Consider the following 24,572-nt stretch of genomic DNA (forward strand, 5'->3'; position numbering starts at 1 on the left):
TTTAATTTCAAGCTCCAATGTATTGTTATTTAAGAAAAATATTGTTAGCAATGCTTGTAACTTCACTGCTTTGTCCAATAGAAGAAAGCAGGCGCAGGCAACTTTTTACTTTTCCCCATCATACAGTGGGAGTCCAATGGCCAAGAGGAAAGCCCTTGGGTAGGGGTGTCTACCAGCATGCAGTGAAAGCTCTAGCACATGTTGTTTCAGCAGGATTGCCTTTTTTTTTCCTGACATTGTCCTGTTGTGAAGGGAGGTGTATACTTGGCTGCCACAAATGCAAACTTAAATTAACTTGCACTTTCACCTGTAACAGTCACAGGTCAAGGATTGCCTGGGTTTTGTACTTTCATTTTTTTCAAGGCAGTCCACTTTCTGTCTTAAAGAAGATTCATGCTTCTTTATTGATCACTGTGTCTGTAGGATGAGAGGAATTTGCAATAAATAAAATGCTCTGAAAGTAAGTATTTCTCTGTGTGCTTGTGCACTAATTAACATGTATTTGAAATAAATACAATACAGCTAAAAATCTTGTAAATCTTTAAGTACATTCTTGGAATATTGTTTTTAGCAGTCCAGCTGAGGATGTTTTAAAGAACTTCAGCCAGAAAAGATTTGTGTATTTAAGACCAATCTCTAACAGGAATTATTTTCTGAACTGTTCAAAAGATGGTTTGTGATATGTTTAAGGCTAGTGCTTTCATGAAGTGATCAACTGCAAAGCCAATGAGGGTTTTGTTGTTTGTTGTTGTTGTTGTATTTTGTTTTTTAGATTTGAGTATGTTGAAATGAATGTCGTAATACTTACAATATTTACGATTACTGAAGTTCTTGGAAAAAATTCATTTATATTCAGGTCTGCAGTAGTAGAAATTCAGTCAGCGTTCATAGTGGGTACTTGCAAAGGCCATGGGTTCCTGCAGCTGCTTCTGGAAGATTAGGCTCATCTTTGATCACATGTAGACAAAGGAACTATTTTATTTATTTACTTTCTTTCTGGAGAAGTCATCAGGAACAATCCAGCTCAAGAATCTGTAATTTAAATCTTTCTAGTTTCAAATTTCTGAGATTGTTTTGATAAGGGAAGAATGCAGGAGTGGCAAAAGCGGAGGAGTACAAGTTATACAATAGGGAGGGCCTATAATAAACAGAAGTTAAGGAATCCACTTTTTAGAAGGGCTATTTGGAACAGTCAGTCAGGCAAACCAGCTGCTGCCTTGGGCTGCAGACTTGGGGAAGGCCTATGGCACTTGAATTGAGTGAAAAGAGGTCTAGACATGAGAGAGAGTGAGTAATGAGCTATGGTTGTAGTCTGATTTGAGACCTGTACGGCTTGGCAGGTCATAGTATTTTTCAGTAGGAAATATGTGCAACTCAACCTCAACGAATGTTCATCTTTTTCTCATAACATTCTTTAACTGTTCTCTTTGGTTGTGCTCCCAGTTCATTCCAGAAGGCGGCTTTCTTCAGACTGTGTTTAAACAGGATGCCTCTGCCAAGTGTCAGGTCAGTGATTTAGCTCTCTTAGCAAGTATTTTCTACTATTTTATTTATTCTAGAAACTTCTAACCATCACTTTGTAAAATCACAAAGAATGGCTGAATCGTATGAGTTTCCATCTCAGTGCAGAAAAGGTAGGCCTGAGCACCAAACTGAAGGGGACTAGCCCTTTCTCAGATACTTTCTGAGCAGCATTGCTGACCTTTACTACATACCTCTTTCCTGCTATTCTGCCAGAAGCATTGCCAGCATCATGTCTTATGAAAGTCAGTAGTAGAGCAAATTTTCATAGAAATCTGCTGCACCAGTCATTTTCTTGTTTTCTAGAGGCAGTAATTATTAACTTTTTCATAGCAGTGAACAAATAAGTTTGTTGGAAAGCTTTTTCTCAGCGAAATGTGTTAGAGTGGATATATTCAAGAGAAATTCAGGCCAGATAGTTGTTTTGTTGCAGCAGCAGTTTATTCCCATGTGCTGCCCTTGCTGGGAAGGAAGTAACAATAAAGTTGAAAGATATGATATTGGATAAAATACTGCCAGTCATAGTTCATAAAGCACTGAAAATGGGCAAGGAGTGGTGGGAGACACAAGAGGCCCTCAACAGATATCTTTCATTGGTGCTATTCCAGTGTAAGAAATATTCTGTGGATAAATGTCACGTGTGTGTAAAATGACTCTACTATCTATTTCCAGTGCTGATGCAGGAAAGGGTTCTGAGCAGACACCTATCCCTGTTCACTGAGAATAAGTTTGTGGTTCTCCCTGCCAAAAATATGAGTAGAAAAAACTGGATCATCTAAAGAGTTGTGTTTATGTATTTCTCTGGGGCTGCACAGAAGCCTGTTTGCTCTTCAGTTCAACGGAGTTGGTAGAATGTGGTTCATATTAGTGTCTAGGGTCAGAATAGGACCACTTATCTTCAAATGTCTGGTCATGTTCTAACCTGCCAGCAGTCCAGTGTTCAGTGTCTTATGGGATTTTAAGAGGGTATGTTAGCATAACCTGTACAAGAGAAAGGACAGAACTGGAAACAGTGTCCAAGATCTTAGAAGACTGCTGAATAATCTTTCAGGTAGAAATGTGTCGGAAAATCAGAGACGAGCATGCATACAGTCTTCAAACTGGCCTAAAATGTTTTTTAAATGGACAATTTGCAGAAAATGATACTATTATTCCATTATGCCTCTCCCAGATATTTAAGGGCAAAAAAGAAGTATTTTCTCTGGCAAGACTTGAGCTTCAGGCTGTAGATCAAACAGGTTGAAACATTTTTCTGACCTCTTTTTTTTCTTCTTCAAATAATCTTTTTTTTTTTATTGATTCTTTTATATTCCCATCAACATTATTCATATTATATTTCAAAGTGGTCTGGCCAACAGTCTTGATACAGAGACAAAAGTCTTGAGTACTGGTTAACCAAGCTAGTAAGAGATGCATATTTTCATCCTGAAGCATGATGTTGTCCTTGCAATATGTTATAGGTGCTTTGTCTCGATTTTACTGGCAGTTTCCAACACTAAGTACTTAAATGCTAATTCATTGGCTTTGAGCTCTGTCAGCCCTTCTTTTCTGGAGCTGCAACTGAATCAGTGTCCAACAAGTAGCAACGTTAATCATTCCTCCAATGTACCTGCATGCAAGAGGGAATGGAATTGGGATTGCTTGCATTTACTTAAAGCTGCATCTGTCTTTGATTCTGCAAAACTGTGTCCTTAAAACTACTGCTGGAGAATGCAGCTGTTTTTTACATTGCTGAAAGTTGGCTGACATAGTAGTAGCATCCAGACTTTCTTGGATGCTTCATGAAACATCATGATAAACATACAGCACTGCTAGTGCTTCTAGTTTGTTATTTGTGGAGGTGCAATTACTAAAAATAATTCTTTCTCTCATAAGAACGTTGCAGAAACAATAGTGCAGAAAATTTATCTGTGATCTACAATTAAAAAGGGCCAAGGAGGTTCCTGTATAAATAAATATCTTCCGTGATGATCCCCTCAGTCTCAGCTTTGATATGCTTTAGAATAAGTTAGGTCTGAGCTTTTTTTTGTAGCAGGGAAAGCCTCAAGAATGCGAAGTTGGATGTAGGCGATGCAGATGCAAGTCTGCACAGAACTTGTAGTAATAACAATGGGAGTTGTGAATTGCTGCCCTAATCTCTATTGGGTGTTAGTTCAAATATTCAGCAGTGATGTTTAATTGTGTGTTAAGTACTTCATTCCTTAAGATTAACCAAAAAAAAAAAAAAAAAGGGGGGGGGGGGGGGGGGGAGAGCTGCATGATGACTAGTGGGAGGCATTTCATTTTGATGGCTTGAGCTACTGGGATTTGATGTTTGCTTCTGGTTGTCTGTTTGGTTTATTCCTTAAAAAGTAAGGTTTGGAAGTCCAATATTAAGCCTTGGAGGAATGGGACCAAGGAGTCTGGCTGAAAGCTTTTTGGCAGCTTTCAGAGGTGTGGTTTATCCTGTAGATGGAAATCCTACCATCCTTCATCTCCATTCCTAGTATGACTAACATTAAACAGGAAAGCATTGCAATTTTTTTTTTTTTTTTTCTTCAAATGAGGCAAATACGAAGCTACTCCTGAGCAATTTTGATTTGTTTTCTTACCCTTGTGCCCATCATCTTTCTTAATCCTTTTTCTTTTGACTAAACTGTCCTGATCAAACAGGACTGTGCTCACCAATCTGTGGATGTGAGAAATAAGAAACATGAAAATAAGCTTCTTCAGGAAGGAAGAATTAGATCTCTGTCCCTTTGTTGGGGTCCTGTGCTACCTGAAGGTGAGGGTTTGAAGGTCAGTAAGGTGTTTTAAATGTGAAGTGGTATTAGTGGAATTAGGTAGAATCGTACAATGGTTTGGATTGAAAGGGACCTTAAAGCCCATCCAGTTCCAGTCCCATGCTGTGGGCTGGCAGCCATCCACCAGCTCATCTTCCCGGGGACCCATCCAGTCTGGCCTTGGGCACTTCCAGGGTTGGGGCACTCACAGCTCCTCTGGGCAGCCTGTGCCAGGCCTCACCACCCTCTGAGTGAAAAATGTCCTCCCAATATCTAACCGAAATCTCCCTTCTTTTAATTTAAAGCCATTTCCCCTTGGCCTATTGCTATCACACCATGTAAAAAGTGAGCCTCCCTCCTGTTTATAAGATCCCTTTAAGTACTGGAAGGCAGCAGTGAAGTATCCCCGGAGCCTTTTCAAATCTTGGGCTCTACAGTAAGAGTTGGTGTTCTATAATGGAATTATACTTTTCTACTTCTAGAGAGAAGCAAAAAACAGCAAAAGAAAATTACTTATTCTTCCATAGCATTTTGGGTAACAGCATTAGCTAGGACTGGTAACTGTTCTAAAGATGCTCACAAATTAAACCTGGCAAGTACTTAATTTTAAATTTCCCTAAAATTGCTTGTTTTATATTCCACACAATTACATGAACTCTATTTGATTGCTTAAAATATTATTTTAAGGTTTTATATATTATACACTACTTACCATGCCAAAGTTGTTCCTACCAATGGAGTAGCCTATGGCTGATTTCTATAGCTGTACAAGTTCCTTGGCTTCAAACATTTGTGTGCTGCTTTTTTTTTTTTTTTTTTATTTTTCTAGAAGCAAGTATGTTAAAGTGAATAAGCCTACTTCCGTGAAGCTCATTCTCTCTTTTATTAAGTGTTTCATTTTGTTCATGCAGTTTTGTCCCACTCAATGGCCTTTCTCCATCTGTAATATTGATCAGAAGCCCAGCAAGCTAAGAAAATCCAAACAAAGGACTTTTAGCTTCTGTTACCTACTGCATCAACTGCTATGTTTTGATCATACATGTTAAAAATGGACAGCCTACATGCTTCTGGCAGCTTTGTACATCAGGTGAATCCAGTCAGGCTGAAGTTGCCTTTGGATCAGTCACACACTCAAATTGTCCTTGTAAGAATAAGGAACATGCAGTAGGGGTATCCATAAAGTGGTCCACACCTTCACAATTTTTAAGTATGAAAGATAACAGATTACACTTCAAAGTAGTACAAATTAAAGAAGGATTCTGTTTTTCAATGATTTTTTTTGTTTGTTTTTTTAATTACTTATCCACTGTTCAAAATTTTCCCTTCAGCCATGAAGCCTCCACATCTTTAAGAACCTGAGAGAAAACATCTTTAAGCTAGAAAGACATTAGCCTTGGAACTGAGGTGACAAAAAGGTTTTCCATGCTCCTTTCTGTCCTTTTTCTGTCAGAAACTGATTACTGCTTATGCACATGCATACATGAACAGGAAGTTTATCATGTGTTTGCATGCATACTTTTGTACACTCAGGATTTCAAATAATTTTATGAAGTAGTTGCCAGCAAAAGGAAATGCAGCTTTATGCTTCATAGTGCAATCTAGAGCAACCTGAATCTGTCTTACAAAGAAGTAGGTCATAATGCTGAAAGATTCATCTTATAAAAAAAAAAAATATTCATAGGAGACTTAACTGTTCAACAGATGTCACTAATCTTTTATTAGGTAGAAGCACTGGAACTTCTCTTGTGATGTTTTTAAAATCGGCCAGAGCCAGTTGTGTTTGGTGTTTTGTACAGAAAAATTGTTAGCATCTCAGCCTATTTTTTACATTGGCCAAAAAAGTTCTTTAATTCAGATCTAGGGGGATTTAATTTTTTTCTATTGTTTAGCTGCAATTAAGAATGATCACCCTTCTTTCTGTTTCATTAAATGCCATTTTATAATTTTTGTGAGAAGAAATCTTTAAATGCTATAGAAATTACATTTGTAACTTTTGTAGTATATGCTCCTCTTTTTAAGGTCATAAATTCTATTTCTGAGGCAGTACCTTACATTTCACCCTTAAGATTTTCTGTCTCTGATGTCTATGGAAGTACTGTGAAAATTTTCTGATTGGAAATATACTCCATTAATTTTTATTTATTCTTTAAATGTTAGCAATATTGTTCTGTGAATAGACTTTTGAAATTACTGTAGATTCTATTTTAAATAATAAACCTTGCCTGTTTTTCTCATTTTTTTCCCCAGAAGTAAGTACCAAGTGAAATGTTGCCGTAAGTATGAACACTGTGCATCTGCTCACACTGGGTTGCATTCCCACGAAGACTGTGTGTGGATGTTAGTCAAGCATGTGCTTAAATACTGCAGTAAGTGCTTATAAGTGGTCCTGATTCTGTATGTGTTATGTGTCAGGATTCTGCTAGTGATAGTAGCAGCAATTTAGTCTTTTGTCAGTGGGATTATGATTGCTTCCCTCTCTTCTTCCAGGTAGAAGGAGTGATACGAGTTGTTGCTGCTGCTGCTGCTTAACAATTTTGAAACCACCAAAGTGAGAATATTCTCTTTTTTGCTGGTGCTGGAGTGCAGTCAATTTCCTAAAACTTACGGAGAAAGATTTTGGTTTAGAACCAGGGGCTAAGCTCAAGAGTTGAATAACCCAAGACAGGGAATTTAATAATCTTAAGCAGGATTATTAAACAGGCATATGAAAGGCTTTTTAGGACACTGGAATAATCACAGAGGAAAACTAGTAGGGCCTCGGCACGTGAGACTGCACAGCAGGAGAATGGCTGTAAAATGCCACTTTATGCTTCTTGAAGCCATTGCAGTTTTCTTGCAGACAAGCATAACTTCAATGCACTGACTTCTACGCTTCTGCAGTTCACTCTCTTAGGATTTTAAGCCCTTCTCTTTACAACCCCTTTTAACTTCAGTGTACTTTGTCTACCTCTTTAAAATCCTTCACCAAATTTGTAGCAATGCTTTCTGTGAACCAACTTAGGAGAGCAGGAATTTAGCAGAGGAAAAGTTAAGTTTGTAAGTCTAATCACTACTGTTGTCAGTGAGCAGCTGTTGGGGCATAGCAGCTGAGAGAAAAAGGCAGGGCCTTTTGTCCTGAGATTGATTTGCTCAGCAGGATCTCCCTTGCATCATCATGGATTTTCTTAGTTTTGTGAATTCCTTCATTCCAGGGCTCCTACCTGAAAATTTCCAAGCAAAGATTCAAGGAGGGAACATTCAAGAAGTACATAGTTTTGCAGGAGGCTTCAAAAATGAATTAAAATTCATGTTGTGTGCATTTGTCAACTAGTAACTGAGTAATTTCTTGGAGTAGCAGGTACATCAACAGGATGGTAACTATAAAATCTGTATCTACATGTCTACGTGAGGTCCTGTGATCTTCATGAGGGCTCTGCCCCAGGAGCAAAATAGCAAGTTCTTTTTCCCAGCAGTTACAGGTAAACCCTGTTGTTTTGGTTTTTATTTTCCTGTTATTGGACATGAAACTTGCTGTACTAGATAAATGTGTCTTTATTTTTCATTATTTTTATTTTTAGTTATTATATTGAATTGTGCTTCGTCATTCAAATATTGCTCACCTATTTACTGTCACAAAAGAGAAGTTCACTTCCTCATCCAAATGTTTCCTTTGCAGGATTTAGAGAAAAAGCATGTTCTGTTTACTTTGTGTCTTAGAGAACTTTCAGAAGACTCTAGGTTTTTTGTCTGTGTGTGTGTGTGTTTAATGAAGTAAAAAAGGAAGAAAAGAAAGGAGAAAAAGAAATGGGATGTAAAGGTGTCCTGACTTTGTAAGAATCAAACTGAGAAACAGTTCTTAAGAAGCTATGAATGCTTTCCCCTTGACTCTTAAAATATTCTTTTAGCTTTTCTCTTTGAGAGCATTAATGCATGTGCAAGACACTAGTGCGTTTAATAGTAGAATATTAATGTCTTTTCCATGTATTTTATAAGTTCTGCTGTCTTATAAAACTTGAGATCTTTTACTGGAGTGGGGGTGGTGAGGAGTAAAAAGCATGTTTACTTTTTTTATGCTTGGAACGTTTTGTTCAACAGAATGCACGTCTGTGTGATTTCACTGACTGCTGCCTAGGCCATGGCAGGTTCTCTGAAAATCTTGATTCTGCTCAGGAGGAAGACATCCAAGAGCAGGGCTAGAGGCAGATTATGAACGCATGGGAGCAAAACATCAGTGAACTTTTGGAACTCTTCCTTGGAAGGGTTTGCGTGTTCCAGCTGTTAGACTTAGAGATGAAATATGACTCAGAGCATTAATCTCAGTAAGAACCATTGAAATGGAAAATAAATAATGTGGAGACCAAGGTGTAATTAAAAGTTTAGTGATTATGTTTCTTTTTTCAGCAAATCTTTGTACTGCTCAGAGCCAAGCAGTCATTTAGGTACCTGCTAAAAATTCACAAAGCAATTTTTGTGGCGCTTGGTAGTAGATTATTGTTTTACTCTTAGGTAGTGACAGTTGTTCCTAATGCCAAGAATCATATTGCAACTTCTGCTCTTGTTAAGGACAAAGGTTGGACCAGCATCAGAGATGAAATAAAGAGAAGCAAAAAAAGTTATTTGAATTTAGCATTCTCCAGTAAGCAATACACAAGAAGGTAAAGAACATACGTGATTATTTTCTTGTATTTGGAGAATCTTGTTGGATACAGATGTGAGAGCTGTTTCCAATCTCTCATAATGTGGAATTTGTACTTTCAGTATTGGTATTTTAAAGATACTTGTGAAGTGAGTGGGTGGAGACTAAAAGAGTGAGCTGCTATGAATGTGCCAACTTTCCTAAATACTGAAGGATTAATACGAGGCATTCCAGAAGATATATGCATGAGATATTTGTGGCTTGTCTGTTAGGTGACTTCAGCAGTCTGCGTATCTCCTACTGTGCCAGTTGTCCAACATCTGAAATTTTGCAGTATTTGAAGTCCAAACACACTGAATTGCTTCTAAATATTTGAGCTTGTTCAAGATCGCACACTGATTACGTAGTCAAGATGGGAGAAGAGCCAAGTATTTTGTCCCACTGTCCTGTACGCTAACCTTACACTGCACTTAGTGCTTCTATTAATAATTATCAAGTGTTCTTCTGTATTAAAGCAGGCGTTTCCTTGCATAGAATTCTACCTGGTGATCTTTTAGGGAGATAATATTTGGTACTGCTAGTACAACTCACAAAAATGTGATAATACTTAGTGAGACAAGTTAATCATTTAAGAATAGTATCTGCAAGAAGTTTTCCTCATGCTTTTTAGTCTGAATTGGCTAGATAAAGATATTTTTTCCATTCTAGGGAATCTCTAGTTCAAGTATGACAGCAAAACTGGAAGGTATTTCCTTGAATTAAGCTTACTCCTAGGACTTAATTGAATTAATTCAGTTTTACTGGTGGATGCTGTTTTTCTTCTTTTCACTCAGCAACTGGTTCCCAGTGCAACTGGATCCAGTGTCCAAGTGAATCATGCTTTGAACAGGTGTTGAACTAAATGAACTCCTGACATCTCTGAATTATTCTGTGTTGTCAAGAGGAGAAGAATTAAGATTCCCAATTGTGTTTTCCTTCTTAAGTCCTTCTTATCTTATTTCCTTCCCTAACTCCTCCTAGGCAATTACTTTCAAGGCTTGAGCTGAAGCTTAAAAAAAAAAAAAAAAAAAAAAAAAGGAACAATTCAGAACTATTTTTTAATCTTGTAACAAAAGTTCTTCCTTCATGCCTTCCCCTTCCCTTTGAAATAACTTTTGCTGATCTATCAGTAGTGGATTTTTAAAGCCTGAGTAATCAGTAACTCAATTAATTTCAACGTGATTTTTTTATTGTTGTCACTGTAGTAGAAAATATCCAAGCAGCTGTGACAAATTTGGATAAGGAAGCTAACTTGGCATGCCTTCATTCTCCATGTGTGTTCTAATGTCAGTGCATGCTGATTTTTTTTTTTTTCCTCAATCTGTTATGGCAGGTTTGCCTCATACAATGCTATATGCTGAAGAGAGAAAGCTTTATAGAACAGAAAATCTAGATCAAGCTCAAAGCTTGAGCAGATTTCAGATTTTCTGGTTATAAGTCTCCCAGTGATAACATTGAATTTGCACTCTTGCAAGGCAGTGGTTTATTTAAAACTCTTAGTGTTTTCCTTGAACTGAAGTACTGAAGAACAGGACAAGTTTGACGTACTTCCTAATAAAAACACTTTATGGAAGGTTTGGGACGCAGCAATATATTCAGTTTAGGTGCAAGCTTATCTTTGCTTGGGCTGATCTGATTCTGCTGGCAAAAACACCACAGCAAACTAAACCTTAGAAGTTCTTCATTTGATGGCTTTTTTTCAAAGTGCTATTTAAACCTGTTCAGAATCTGTGAGGAAAAGATACAGAACTAATAATTACTCTAGTCATAGTGCTTGTCTACACTTTTTCTTCTAGAATCATGGGATTGATCTTAGAAATGTGTGGAATTCTTGAGAAGGTTTCTCAATTGGAGAATGTCTTCTCCCATGGCAGAAACTCAGTTAATTAACAGGAAATGTAAGGCTCCAAGGAACTGTGGTGTGAACACACCTGCAAATCCTCTGCTATAAAGCTACAAAACGGGGTGAGGGGAATACCTCTGTCAGACTGTAAAAGCTGAAAATCAGCTTCCATTTTTCTCACATTGAAACACAGAGGGAAATAATTCCATGTTGTGGTGAACTGAATATGTGGTTCAATGTTTGGTTTGATGCGTGCTTCTCCCCAGAAGAAGAAACCGAATCCAAGAAGTGGCGCATGTATTTGGGGGTACAAACTTAATTCTGGTGTTAAAACACACAGCTTCAGAATCTTAAGGAATCGTTGTATTTTCAGCAGTTATAAAAGCTGTCCCTGGGCTGCTGCTTTGCCTGCTGGGTCTGAACTGTTGTGCTTGGGCCAAGAGGGGGCAGAGGTGGTCCAGTGGCCTTCACAGAGCCTCTTGAATAGGTAGTTGTTTGCCCTGTGCCATCTTCTCCAACACTCCCTTCCAAAGGGAAGTAATAAATTGTATTGAAATAAGGAAAAAATAAAATTACATAATAGTTTGTGCTCTTTGGTTTGGGGGGTGATGATTTGTTATAGTGCTTATCAAGAGTTTGGCTCACTCAGGTTTGCTTTCCAGAGAGCCTTTAATGATTAAGTGATTAAGCCTTTGTGCCATGTTTTCCTAGATTTAAAATAAGAATAGCCTGTCTGTGGCTGCTCTTAATTTGCTTAGGTAGTCTATCAGTTTTTAGGTACTGTGTTTTTCACTTTTCATTTGTTACCAGTCTGGCACTGTGGGTCTTGGTTGTCTTTCTCAAGGCTCCAAGGAGCTGACATTACGCCACTGGTACTCCTAATGTTTAGAAGTTCTCCAAAAACTTAAACTAATACAGAATGTCTGATTCTGTAGCTTTTTTTAATGATTCTCTGCAGGTCAGAAACATCTGAAAAGTATGTCTGGTAATTGCAGTCCAGCTGTTAAGGAACAGATATCTCTGTCTTGGAAAGTTTGTTTCTGCCAATTGGACTCTTTCCATGACAGTTTCATCAGCTAAGCAGATACATGCACACTCTTCCTTGTTGTATATGAGGAAAAATTATTTCACTAGCGGAGTGGAACTATGGAAAAGGACAGAAACCAGTATATCTGTACATCAGCTGAAAGAGATCTTCTTGAAATGTTTACAGGTTTGGGTACAAAGTCTTACACGTGTATTGGGCTTAGAAAACTTGTAAGGGATCTAAATGCAGATCTCTGGATTTCTGCTCAGTTACAGATGTGTAGGTAGATGGTAAGTTAGAAGGCAAGACAAATACATCATATTGAAGGTAAGAGAATTATAGGGCTTTCTTGTAAATGCTGAAAGGAATATACTGATGCTAGCTTTAGGATACAGGTTTCTGAAACCCGAAATGTACATTTGAGTGAGAATTACAACTAACACTAGAAATGGCTGTTTCTGCCAGATAACTGCCAATTATTGGACCCTGACTTGCTGATATTACAAATAAGTAGGGTGCACAGAATAACTAGCTTCATTTAGTTCAGGAATAGAAGCTGGTTATTTCATTGTTGTTGTACAATATTTGCTGTGATCACACCCAGAACAATAATGAGGGCTTATGCCAAACAGTATGATATAAATGATATTTGGGTGTGAACGCAGGTTGGCTCTTGTCTGACTACAAATTTTCAGAAGATTTGTGCTCTTGCAGAGGTTTGACTTCTAATTTCAGGGGCTTTTCTGGGTCATGTTGGTGTGAAGATGACCACAATACACCACATAAATGGAAGATGTGAATTTAAAATATGCTCCATGATCTTGTGTAGGCCACATCAGCACCATCAGTAGAAATATACCATTCAGGAATCTGGCGTTCTGCTTCATTCTCTTCTTATCAGAGTGTTGAACAGTGAGAGGCACAATACCTTCCAGTGGAAATTATTCCAAAAAGTTCCATGGCAAAGTGGCTTTGTCTGGTATTGATGAATGACACAAGCTTAATATCTGGCAAAGAAAAAAACAGTCTCTGCTAGGAAAATTATCTCTTACTGATATTAAGTGTCAGCAATGCTGCAGCTGAATCAGAGGTGAATGTGGGTTAGCTGCCAGCATACACAAGGACAGTCTGTTCAGAACCATTTTGGCATTGATCTGGCATGCTCTGTAGCTAGATTGTAGTTGTGTGCTGTTCTGCACTCTCAACATGAAAACAGTGTAAACTAGAGTAGAGAGAAAATACCATGAAGAAAACCACCTTAAATCAAAGGAGTAAAGCAGGACAATTGCAGATGTATCTGTAAAGCCACTTCATAGCCCTGTTGGCTAACAGGGAACCAGTGAAGCAGCTGCTGAGAGGGAGTGATTGCCCTTACACTTGTTGCAGAAACTAAATTTATTTTTCTCAGGTGTTAAAATAATTATGCTTGAACTTCCTTTAAGTTCTGAATTTGTCAGGAGTGGAGATGGATTTTTGACTGCAAGCCTCAGCAGTATATATTATTTTTCATGAATGCCACATGGTTATGGGATAGAGGCAGCTGACAGTGAATTGAGTAACAGATGTTCAGGACTGGTATTGATGGCTATTGTGAACTTGATTTCTATGGGCACTGTGAAGAAATCAATGGATGGGGGGTTGACGTTTGGGATACAGGCTTTAAAAATGCTTTGTGAAAACAGTAGCATTAGAGAAAGGTTTGGAAGACCTCGTGAAATCACAGGCTCAGGCACTATAGTGACAGATGGAATGCTTGTCAGGTGCTCAGCAACATGCTGTAGGGAAGACTAATGTTATCCAGTCAGCTGTAACTTGGCTATAAAGCTCAAGAAAAGACCAAATGTATTTTTTAATGACTCAGTAAAATTATCTGCTCAATGGGAAGCAGTGATCAGAGGAGCAAACAAACTTTGTATGTAGGTCACTCTGAAAATGAAGGATGTGTGAGAAGAAAGCAGGCCTGTTTCTATTGAAGAGATGCAAGGAGTCCTGACTGATGCCTTTGAGATGTGTGCTTTGAAAAAGTCTATCTGTTTTTCCATTTACCTCTCCCATAACACACAGACAAAGCATTTAAATAGTCTAGAAAGCAGCATTTTGCAGTTGTTTTCTTCTTTTTTTGTTGCCTGAGTTGTGAAACAATAAACCAATAAAACTTGTCATTGTCGGAAGTCAGCGAGGGAAAAAGAACTGTTGAATTTTTGGTCTTTTCTCTGAAGCACTATTGCTGGGTGCAGTGGGAAGAAGAACCATAGTGGCTCTGAAAGGACCACAGCCTGCTTTGAGCGTGGTGATTCCTGTATTTCAAAATCCCATCTGAAAGCACAGGGGATGGTATTTCTATTAGTGTTGCATGCAAATCTTTGTACCTACTTGAACTTCCCTGAATTTAGTGCACAGGGCAAATGTTTATTTACGGAGTTGCAGACTCATAGCAGTTGGAAGGGGTCTCTAGGGATCATTGAGTCCAACACCCTGCTAAATAGGATCCCTACAGTAAGTTGCACAGGGAAATTATCCAGGTGGATTTTGAATATCTGCAGAGGAGTCTCCACAGCCTCTCTGGACAGCTTGTTCCAGTGCTCCGTCGCTCTGACAATAAATAAGTTCTTCCTTGTGTTAGTACTTAGTGTATGCGTGTCCAACCCACTAGATTTATGTTTTTGTTGCCGCCTTTCTTTTGTTTTAATTAAAAATTATATAAAAGTTTTATTACCTGCATACATTAAGTATATTATATATTTTATATGCTGTCCAAGACAATCTCTTGTCACTCAATGCGGCTCAAGCAAGTCAGAGGATTGGACACCCTTAAAGACATTTATTTACTTACCAGTCCATTCAGCACTGTGCAAGTTCTTACTGAAAGACCTTAATATCAGAAATTTTTATCTTAATACAAAGTGTCTTTCTTGGAACAGGATTTCCTTAAACTCTACACGATATTTATGCTTTATGTTTTCAGGTCGATATTATTTGTTTTACTAAATTGGACGAAAGCCTCACAAGGTATTAGGGCAGCAAGGTGCTCAGTTTTTAAAAGCATATCAGTAAAGATTGCAGGTTGGGTCTGCTGTGTAGGAACTCGCATTAATTTCCAAGTACCAGCATTTGAGTGCAATTGATTTTTAATTTTTGTAAGGATTTTTTTAGAAAAGTGATCTGTTCTCTCATGCTAGAATGAAATGGAGGCCAAAGATGGTATGTTTTAGAGATTTGAAAAATATGATATCTTACTTGAACTTATCTCAATGCTAAGAGTTTGACAACAATTTTACTCCTTGCATGGTGTACACTCACAGATATGGTAAGGGCATGTTATTGTCAGAGAGCTGTCATCTGATGCATTGAATTGCAGTCAGGGCAAGGATTCCTTGCTGCTTAGGTTCTTGGAAAGCTTGAAGGCCATTAACATTCCTAGAATTGCATGCATCATAAACCATAGTGCAGCAAGATTAGAAGTGAGAAATACATGAGTATGTATTTGTCACCATTCCTTCACGTATGTTAAACTGCTATTGCAAAGTATGCCAAAGCAATTAGATACTAATGCTCTTCACAAATGTTGGGTGTTGGTTTTTTTTTTTGGTACTCTGGGCATAAGATTCTCTGGTGACCACAATCGCTCTATCCTGCTTCTATTGGCCAATACTGAAAGAACAGAAAGTAAATGAAAAGACTTGTTTGCAGCTTCTCCTGATCGTATGTGTACTAGCTGCTCCCACAGTCCCTGCAGTGCTATCACACAGTGCTGTTCTGACTTGCATAAAAGGAGAATGAGGAAGCCAAAATAAAAACATGATAGAAGTTATTAATTTTTTGATGTCATAGAATGGAAAGAATCGTGTCACCTAAAATTCTGGTGTGGTTGTGATCAAGTATGTCATTCATATTCAGTCACTACTCGATACTAGGTATAGAAAGAGCTGTCCTGAGTACATTTGGAAATTCACTGTCAAGCAGTGACGGTGCTTTCTCAAAAAGCTAAATTCTCTGAGAGGGAACAAAAACTCCCTCCTTCATTAATGCATTCAGATACCTAGAAGATCACTGCAAAGCAGAAATGAATATTATATTTTCCCATTTTGATAGCAAAATAAAGAGCTTGAATTGCAATAAGATAAATTCTGCTTAGTTTTGGCTAATGCCTAATTAGGGATAATGTACAGCTGGGGGAGTGTGAAGTCTTTGTCAGTTTGGATTTTAATAACTGTTGTAATTGGCACCTGTCACCTGGATCTGATCGTGCTGTGGTGCAGGAGAAATGGAAGCTCCCGGAGTCCCTGCAGTTATTATTTCTGTGATTCTGTGATTACCAGATCCGTGATCTCTGGAGTTGTTCACTCAACCGATCTCTGAAGTAGAATTCTGTGATGATTTACAAACACAGACACAAGTGAAGACACTAGAGAGAGAAAAGTGCTCATAAATTTAAAGAGATTAAGAGAATTATAGCCATTTTGATAGCTGTAAGAAATACAGTGAGATTGCAAGAACAGTGTTAAAGTAGTTTAGCCTGCACTTAGGTGCCAGAATGTCTGCATATAAGCCTTGGAATCATTATTTCTTTTTGCTGTACACAGCTAATGCTTACAAAGTCCAGCTGTGACAAAATTGTCTCCTTTGTTTAATGACATCTAGACAAATTCCTGGAAGGAGATGAATTTGAATGTGCATTTAACATCTGTTGAAGATGAGGAAAAGAGTCAGTCAGCCTAAAACATGGGGTAGTTTCATAGGCAAAATTAAAAGGTTAGTGCTGTTCTTTGAAACAAACATATTTGCAGTATTTAAGCAAGTCATGTGGGCAGAGGAATGGCTTCTTTTTACCACTATTTTCTGTCAGTGACATTTATTGTAAGCCTGAGTAGGGCACAATGCTGCACAATTTATTGTGGTACCAAGAAGGCAGCTTGGTGGCTTAAGCTCCTCTAACGTATTACTTTTTGAGAATGTTGCAAAAAACATATATCAATTTTATCACGTCACATTTCAGGGTGTAGGCTGTTATAAAATAATCTTGAAATGATTTTCTTTTTGTATGATAAGATTTGAGAGAGGCTTTCTGGCTTGAACATGAAGTCCATGCTATTTTTGGTCAGCGTTATCTTTGAACGTTGTAACTCTAATAACAACTCCTGGTGCATGAAAAATGGGTAGTGTTCATTCTTGGCCGATACTTTTGTAAGTCTCATTAGAACTGTGTGACTGCACAACAAGCTCCATATCTCCTATTACATGGCGTGGCATGCTTCTCCTTTGATTGCAAATGTTTTCTGTCATCCTTGATTAGGAACTGAATGAGCATATTATTGACTGCTAAAGCAGCATACTGGCACCAAAAACAGTGTTGGAGTTGGATGCAAGCTTGTTGAAATGTAGTTACTGACAAAGCATTTTTTCCTTTTAAATTAATAAAAGAATAAACCAAAAAAGGAAACCAACCAACCAACCACCACCAACATAAAAAACCAGCAAAGCAGAACAAAAAAAAAAAAAAAAGCCAAACCCACTAAATTAAAAAAAAAAAAAAAAAAGATAATGCTACAGAAGAGCAAGATTTATAGCAAGAATTATAGTTTTTGTACTTCTGGGTCATGTGAGAGTAAGCAACCACAATCACAGGGAGAACAGGAAGGTAAAGGAATAATGCTTTGAATAAATACAGAGAAGGGAGAGTGAGCGAGCTAGAGTTGGTGTTCACATTCGTGTTGTGAGCCAGCACTGGCAATGTACCACAGTAGATGGAAATGTTTCAGCAATTTACCATATAAACAACCAAACAGCCCGGATTTATCTAATCAGCTTTTTGTGATAAAGCATGTCCAGGATCCCTTTTTCCAAAGCTAAAGGGATTGCAGCAGTGACAAGATTAGGAATAGTGTGAGCTTGTACCCAGAAATATGGATGTAGTTTTATTTTTCTTTGACCATTTGCCCTTATGAGAGAATAGATATTTAAAAAGGTACAAAGGAACATAGCAGTAAGAAATGGGCACTGCTTCAGCAATAGTTAATGTTGGCATTCTGGAAAGCTTTCAACATCAGGGAAATTCTTTTTTTCCCCCATTTCAAGCTGAGTGCTGTTACTCAAGATGAGCTGGCAGAAGCTTTCTAAGTAGCATCAGACCTTGGATGAAAATGTGTCCATGGGAAACGAAGTAGGAGAGGAACTGGTACAGATTTCTTCTGCCATGTACTACTGAGTGACTTACTGTTTGTTCTACTCTTCAGCACCTACGGGACTGCAGTTCTCATCTGCTTCTCGGTGTTCTGGTATTTCTGAAGAGAGGTGTGTGACTGTCAGCAGTACGTATCTGGATCATGACTCACCTTGTTACACTACAGCTGGGCTTTGTAAGTGCTCCTCTTTCCCATGACACACTGCTGTATGTTTTCAGCCAAACAAAATGGTGTAGACAAGTGAATGTGAATGTCTGCAATAGAACAGACACATTTGAAGCCTTTTTTGTTACAGAGATATAAGAATCCTTCATATTTTGCTTAGTCTACGGACTTGTCTTCTTCCATCTCACTCCACCTCCAGTCACTTTCAGTCCTTTTATCTTCCTCAACAGAAAGAAACGCTGATAAATATTGCTGACCTTGTTAAGGATGACAACTGTCATGAAGAGAAGTGTGAGAATGGTTTGTGTCAACATCTCACAACCCTGTGCATTGCCATAAAGGTTTAAAATGCTGTGGTTTTTGTGTTTGTATGTGTTTTCTGATTGCTGTGAATATGACAGGTCATTACTGTTCTTTAGAATAGCATGGGAAAGTTCTCCTGTTTTCCTATGAGCTAACAGACCCTTCGTAGTGATTCTGATGGCCTCACAGGTAAGGCTACTAGAGAAAGCAAAGCAAAAGAGATAGCATCTCAAATGCTTTTGGATTCTATGTAGGGAAATATTTCCAAGGGAGTGTTAAAAACATGGTGAAGTAATAAGACCTGTCAAAGACCTGTCTGGCTGCAGCAGGAACAGGTAGGGTCTTCAAATACCTGCATTCTGCAGATGGGCTGGATGTCCTGTGGAACTTGATGAAGAACAGTTGAGTTTGTTTCTACAGTTGCTTTCTGAATATTTAGGCAATACCCTCCACTGAACAGCACGTATGCAGAACAGACCCAAGACAAATGCCTTTTACGTACTAGCCTACTATACTTCCTAGTTAAAAAAGATTGTCTCAACAGACAAATCACTGCTGAAATAAAGGATTTAATTAATCTTGAGCTAATTTTGAACAGTGCAAAGAATACTAAGATGCAGAATTCAGCAAGGTGCAGTAGTTTCTGACAGAAAGATCAAGTGAGCAGTGCAGGAAGTCCTTACGTTTATTTCATAGATCATACCAATGATTTCCACATCATCATACAACATCACTTAAAAATATAATGTTTATTTAAAGATTAGCTACAGTTTTACCAGAAGGATTTTATTTCTCTGTGCCTTACAGAATACGTGCAGAAAGCAAAGTCAGCAGCCTAACACCTAATTCAATAGCCCTTGGTTTCATGTCTTGATCACTCAGCAGCTCTATAGAACTGTTTACCTCTAGGTTAAAAAAAAAAAAAAAAAAAAGCCTCATCTTAGCAAATTTGAAAGCATTTTATGAATCCTTTGGACAACTAATTTTGCAAGAGATGGGCTTTTTCTGAGGGAGGTCTCAAACCTTTTTAGCAACTCAAGTTCAATATTCTCAGTTTTTAACAGTAGAGATTTTAGCACTTCTTATAATTGAGATTCTTAAGGTAATTTGATATTGCTGCCAAAGCCTAAACCAGTATAAATCAGAATTAATCTGATTAGAAGAACCTGAAGGTCCTTTTGCTTACCATGAAACTGCCTGCATCTGGTTTCACTTATTTCCTCACCTTGTATTTTCCAGTTCTTGTTTGCACTCATGACCACAGAAGTGATTTTTCATTTTGTTTTAGGCACCAAATGTTGTCAGTGTTTCTGAAATTAGTCTAAAAGACAATGTATTGCATTCCAAAATACTTTTTTCCCAAAAAAATATTTTCTAAAAACATTTCTGTCACAAATACCATTTAATTCCTCTGTTTCACTTCAGAACATTGTAATTTCATCACTCTTTCCTTGCATGAAGTTCTAATCCCTTACGGCATTGCAGTACTTGTTGCATCAGTCTACTGTGATTATAAAGCTGAAGGATTTCTTAATTGTGTTGATTTTTTTCCCCCATTCTCTTCACCAAAATATTTCCATCTGATATCAGCAAAGTCGAGAAGTTCCCTTTATTTTTTCATGTTATTTAATGTTTTTGATAAGCTTTCTTTTTCCTGCTGCTATAGTTCTTTTGGAGCTTGGTTTAACCTTGCACTAACAGTAATCTTGGAATTCCAAAAACTCTGTCATTATTTGCATTTTGTGACTTTGATGGATTGTACTTTACAGTTTGAATCTTGACATTATTCTAGGTTACATCTGGGTTATTGTAGCAGTTAAGAAAAGGCAGTTTTCACACTTGCACATCTCCATCTTTTCTCCTGTTAAGAAACAGAAAAAAAGGAAAATTGAAAATGGATGGGATTGGAGAATTGTTTTCATTCTCTCTTCCTTCTCCAACCTTTTTCCATCTCACTCCTTCCTATAGGAAATTGTGGAACAGAAGTGAGAAAACAAGAAAGATGTCAAACCAACAAGCAAAAACAACGTTAGACATGCATCGTGCACAGAACTCTTATTTGGAAAACTCGTAATCTCAAAAGCTATCAACCTTCCCTTAGCGGGAAGAAAACAGCTTTTCTATCCATCTCCATTCAGACATGGTGAGGGGAAAAAAGCTTGCCTTCCCACAGAATGGGCCCAGGAGTGGATCTCTGGCCAATTAATTGTTTCATAATCTCTCAGGAAATTCTCTAGGTATCAAAGTATGCATGGGATTGTCCCATCCAAAATATAGTGCCCTAACTGAACAGCTTCATATTCTTCCTTGCACGTACCGTGGAGCTGTAAGTTTGTGTGAGGAGGAAAAAAAAAAAGCACCATTGTGGTTGACTCTGGGTTTCTCCTGCAGACCGTTTCTATGACTGTCAAGGAAGTCGGCTGTGCAGAGCCAGCGTTCTCCAGCAACACTTCCACCCCAGCCAACTGCACCTCGCCGTTGGAATCCCCAAGTGCGCAGTGCTCTGGGAACGTGAGAAGCAGAGCGAAGTTCTGCTTAACATTGAAGATCTATCTCTCCCTCTGACAGATTTCTTGACAGTATACTACATGTTCTAATCCTTTCATCTGCTCCACACCTTGAAGTGCAGGTTATGATTTGGCTCTGGACACTTGCATTGACAAGCTGTGTTTGGGCTCTGACTTGCTGTGCAGTCAGTATGTGTAATATAGAGAAAGATGTAGTTCTCAAAAGCTGAAATTGCATCCATAATTTTAGTAGGAAATGTTAAACTTTCAAAGGATGTTTGTTGAAGAAAAATAAATGTAACTTTACATTTTTTTTATTAGGTGAACGTTGAGCTGTGGAAAAATACTACATATGGTACAGGTGATCGTGTGCCTTGGTGCTGTAGAGAATTTGGAGAGTTGATCCAGTGTTGTCTCTGGCTCTGAGCTGCAAAATGTTCCAAAAGATGCAGTGATTGCTCAAGAAATAGTGGAAGCAAAATTCACAATAATATTGAAAACAATAACCAAGTCACTTGGAGCTATTTTAATAGCTCATAAAAAATCTATTTTGCTGCAGCCTACTTACTTGGTAATTGTGTAAGGAACAAAACTATTGTTTATTATTTGAGATCCTGGACAGTTGAACTGTTACTTGTGCTACTGTGGAAAGAGATTGCTAACAGGGGAAGATTCTCATAATAGTTGTGGTGTCATTTTAGAATGTGGTTGTCTCCTGTGGGATCAAGGGAATTGCCACATCTTATTGCAGAACACTTTATCAAAAATAACCTTTAAAAATGTTTAAGAAAAACTATCTCCTTGTGTTGATAAGAAGAAAAGAACTATTTTATTCCAGGTAGAAGTATTCAAAATGCATTATAAAATAGCTACTTTTATGTTACCATAATTCTTTCACACGCTACCTACTTTTTAAACTACACAACTGACTTGCACACCAGTGAAGATGTTTTGCTCTGTTCTTGTTTAGCACAGTGCAGTGATGTGCACTGAATGTAGATGTGGAACCCTTGCCATCCATGGACACAACTTGAATTTAACTAGTAAGACCAGAACAGGTAGAATTCCTTGTAGCTCTTTGCATCTGTCTACTGAACAGATGCGCAGAGAAGCAGGCAGGTTCAAACAAACTGGTCTTCATTAGAGACAGGAGGAATATGAGCTGTTAGAAAACCATGGGACCATCTTTCCTTAAAAAGGAGGATTGCTGAGAAGTGAAATGTAAGCTGCTTCTTGCTCGCAGTGTAAGGCTCTGACCCAGCTGGTTCAAATCCACATGGTATTCCTTAATTGATTTAATTGCTTTTGGATCATGTGTTAGAAGATTGTACACAAATGTGGAGAGTAAATATGGTTTAAATACTAGTCCTTATATTAATATAACTTTACATATGACTTGCAATAATTACTTCTAAATTCCTATAGAATCTTGAAGTAAAAGTTTCTAAGATATTATCTATATAGTAAGAACTGAAGGCTTTTTGGCTTTTGTATTAACAAAATATCATGTAAACTATCTTACTTTTATCTTTCATTTGTGAAAAGCATGCCCAAACCACATATGTGTGCATGCAACGTACGCAACAAATGGAAGAAAACCAGCTACCAAATCTGGAATGCAAAGAGCAATTGCCCTGGCTGAAGTGCAGACTTTTCACAGATGTTTGATTGTATACATGGGACAGACTTCATTTGAGATGAATAGAGAGTACATAAAATGCACACTTTCCCTCCCCCATCCCTCTTGTTTATCTGATTTTGCAGAAGGATTTTAATTAAGCCCACAGAACTGCAATAAACTGCAGGAACTGTAAACTTAATATCCAGAAACACTACAAATAGAAAAATTGCTACAGAGCTCTAAGGTTATGTTATTATTCTTCTGTGTCTATAAACACATCTGTTCAAAGCTACATGCAAACTTCTTTACTTTTCTTCTCTGCACAGCTGAAATGCATAAGGAGATATTTTTCCTGGAAAAAAAAAAAAAAAGAAGCAATGCCTACTTTAAGGAATTTGAGACTTAGATATTTAGATAGTGAAGAGTACTGCCCTCGCTCTCCAAACATCTCTAAAAATAGTACTTGTTTAACTACTTACGTTTACTTCTTTACAAGTTGAGAGAGACTATCTGATCTGATATTCTGTGTATATACTCGTTTATACATACTTGTGTACTTGTCCTTCTGCTAAGCAGATGTTGGTGTTGCAAAGATTAGGTTTCTATGGGAAGGCACATCAGTGAAGCAGAGTTTGGGGGTTTCATTCTATAGTATGTAATACCTACTAGGCTAGCAGCATGCCTGCAATGAGGTGACACAGCCCTCCTGATCTGCTTCTCCAGTTTGCTTGCCTGTTCACATCCATGGTTTAATGTGCTTTGTGCTCACAGACCACCTACTTGATGTGAACTGAATTCTGTTTACCTTATGTACAAAGAAAGGCAGGAGATGAGTTCTAGCTGACTAATTTATCCCCATGTTATTCTTGAAACAAGATGGTTTCCTTCTCCTCCCCATCCTCTTAGTTTCTCTCCTTATTTTACTGTAGCAGATAAATTGGGTTCAAGTTTTAGAAACAACAGCTATTATGAGGTCAGATTGTCCGTTTCTTAGAGGGCAGGGAGAGAAGAGGTATTTGTCCAGCTGCTACACAAGTGCATGTTGGAGGATTCACTGGCAGGGCTCAGCCCTGAGCCACATGGAGTCCAACTCTGGACTGGACTCTGCCTTTAGGGTAAGTTTTGTGTCCTCATCTCATCCATGTCCTGTATGTGGGCAGAGGGCAGGTTGGAGTTACACAAGGCTCTACACAACAAGATGAAAAAGTAGTAGGTGTGGAGGGACTGTGCCACCCGACATTGCCAGGGCACCTCAGCTGTTCCGTGTCATCCCAGGGAAAAGATTCTTCCTGCTATGTAATATGGTGTTTGTGTGAGGTATTCATAAGAAGACAGTACAGTCTTCTTTCTGACAGCCTACTTTGCAGCTCTGTGTAAAGCTGAATAAAGAGAAAAGGCAGGATTTTAACAACTCAATACAGCCTAACCTTTCTTAAGAGCCCCAGCTGAAATAAAAAGGAAATCTGTTTTGTACAAAAAGTGTTTGTCACTTGTGCTTAGTCGGACTCCATTGGATTGTTGCACGTTAGGCAGTTAAAGATTATACGTTCCTGATATAAAGCGCTGGAAGTATGGTCTGAATCTCTGGCACAGAAAATGTATTCATGTGTGTTAGGACTCCTAGTTACTGTGCTGGTAGAATTTCCAAGAACAAATGTAGCAATCTCTGGTTTGAGAATCTTTATCCAGGGGTGGGTGAGGGAATAGTGTTCATGAGTTATGTGGAATGTCTTGATATCTGGGCCCAAAACTACTCCCTTTTTCTAAAAAGGATAGTGTAAGATCTTGTTCACATTAAGCTCAAAGGTTTTTGGCTGTAAATACAACTTTTCAGAATAGAAGTGTGTTACAAAGCATCTGGTTAGTCCTGGCCATGACCATTTATGTAAAAAGGTGACTTGTGTGTATCCTTCCTGAACTGCTGCTATAGACATATGCCTCATCCTTAAAAACCTTTCTTTTTAGAATGTGAAGTTGAACACACATC

General features: G+C 38.1%; 1 long non-coding RNA gene across 1 annotated transcript; it reads left to right on the forward strand.

Annotated features, from left to right (window-relative positions):
* The first annotated feature begins 1,212 nt into the window (after positions 1–1,212).
* Positions 1,213–24,058, forward strand: LOC122182710. Its single transcript, XR_006179942.1, has 6 exons — positions 1,213–1,506; positions 5,612–5,698; positions 5,911–5,912; positions 7,618–7,741; positions 18,041–18,163; positions 20,426–24,058. It is a non-coding gene; the product is annotated as an uncharacterized LOC122182710 (long non-coding RNA).
* Positions 24,059–24,572: the final 514 nt, after the last annotated feature.

The sequence above is a fragment of the Lagopus leucura genome, unplaced genomic scaffold (assembly GCF_019238085.1).
Source record: "Lagopus leucura isolate 7727_CA_CO unplaced genomic scaffold, USGS_WTPT01 Super-Scaffold_100015, whole genome shotgun sequence".
Classification (NCBI taxonomy): domain Eukaryota; kingdom Metazoa; phylum Chordata; class Aves; order Galliformes; family Phasianidae; genus Lagopus; species Lagopus leucura.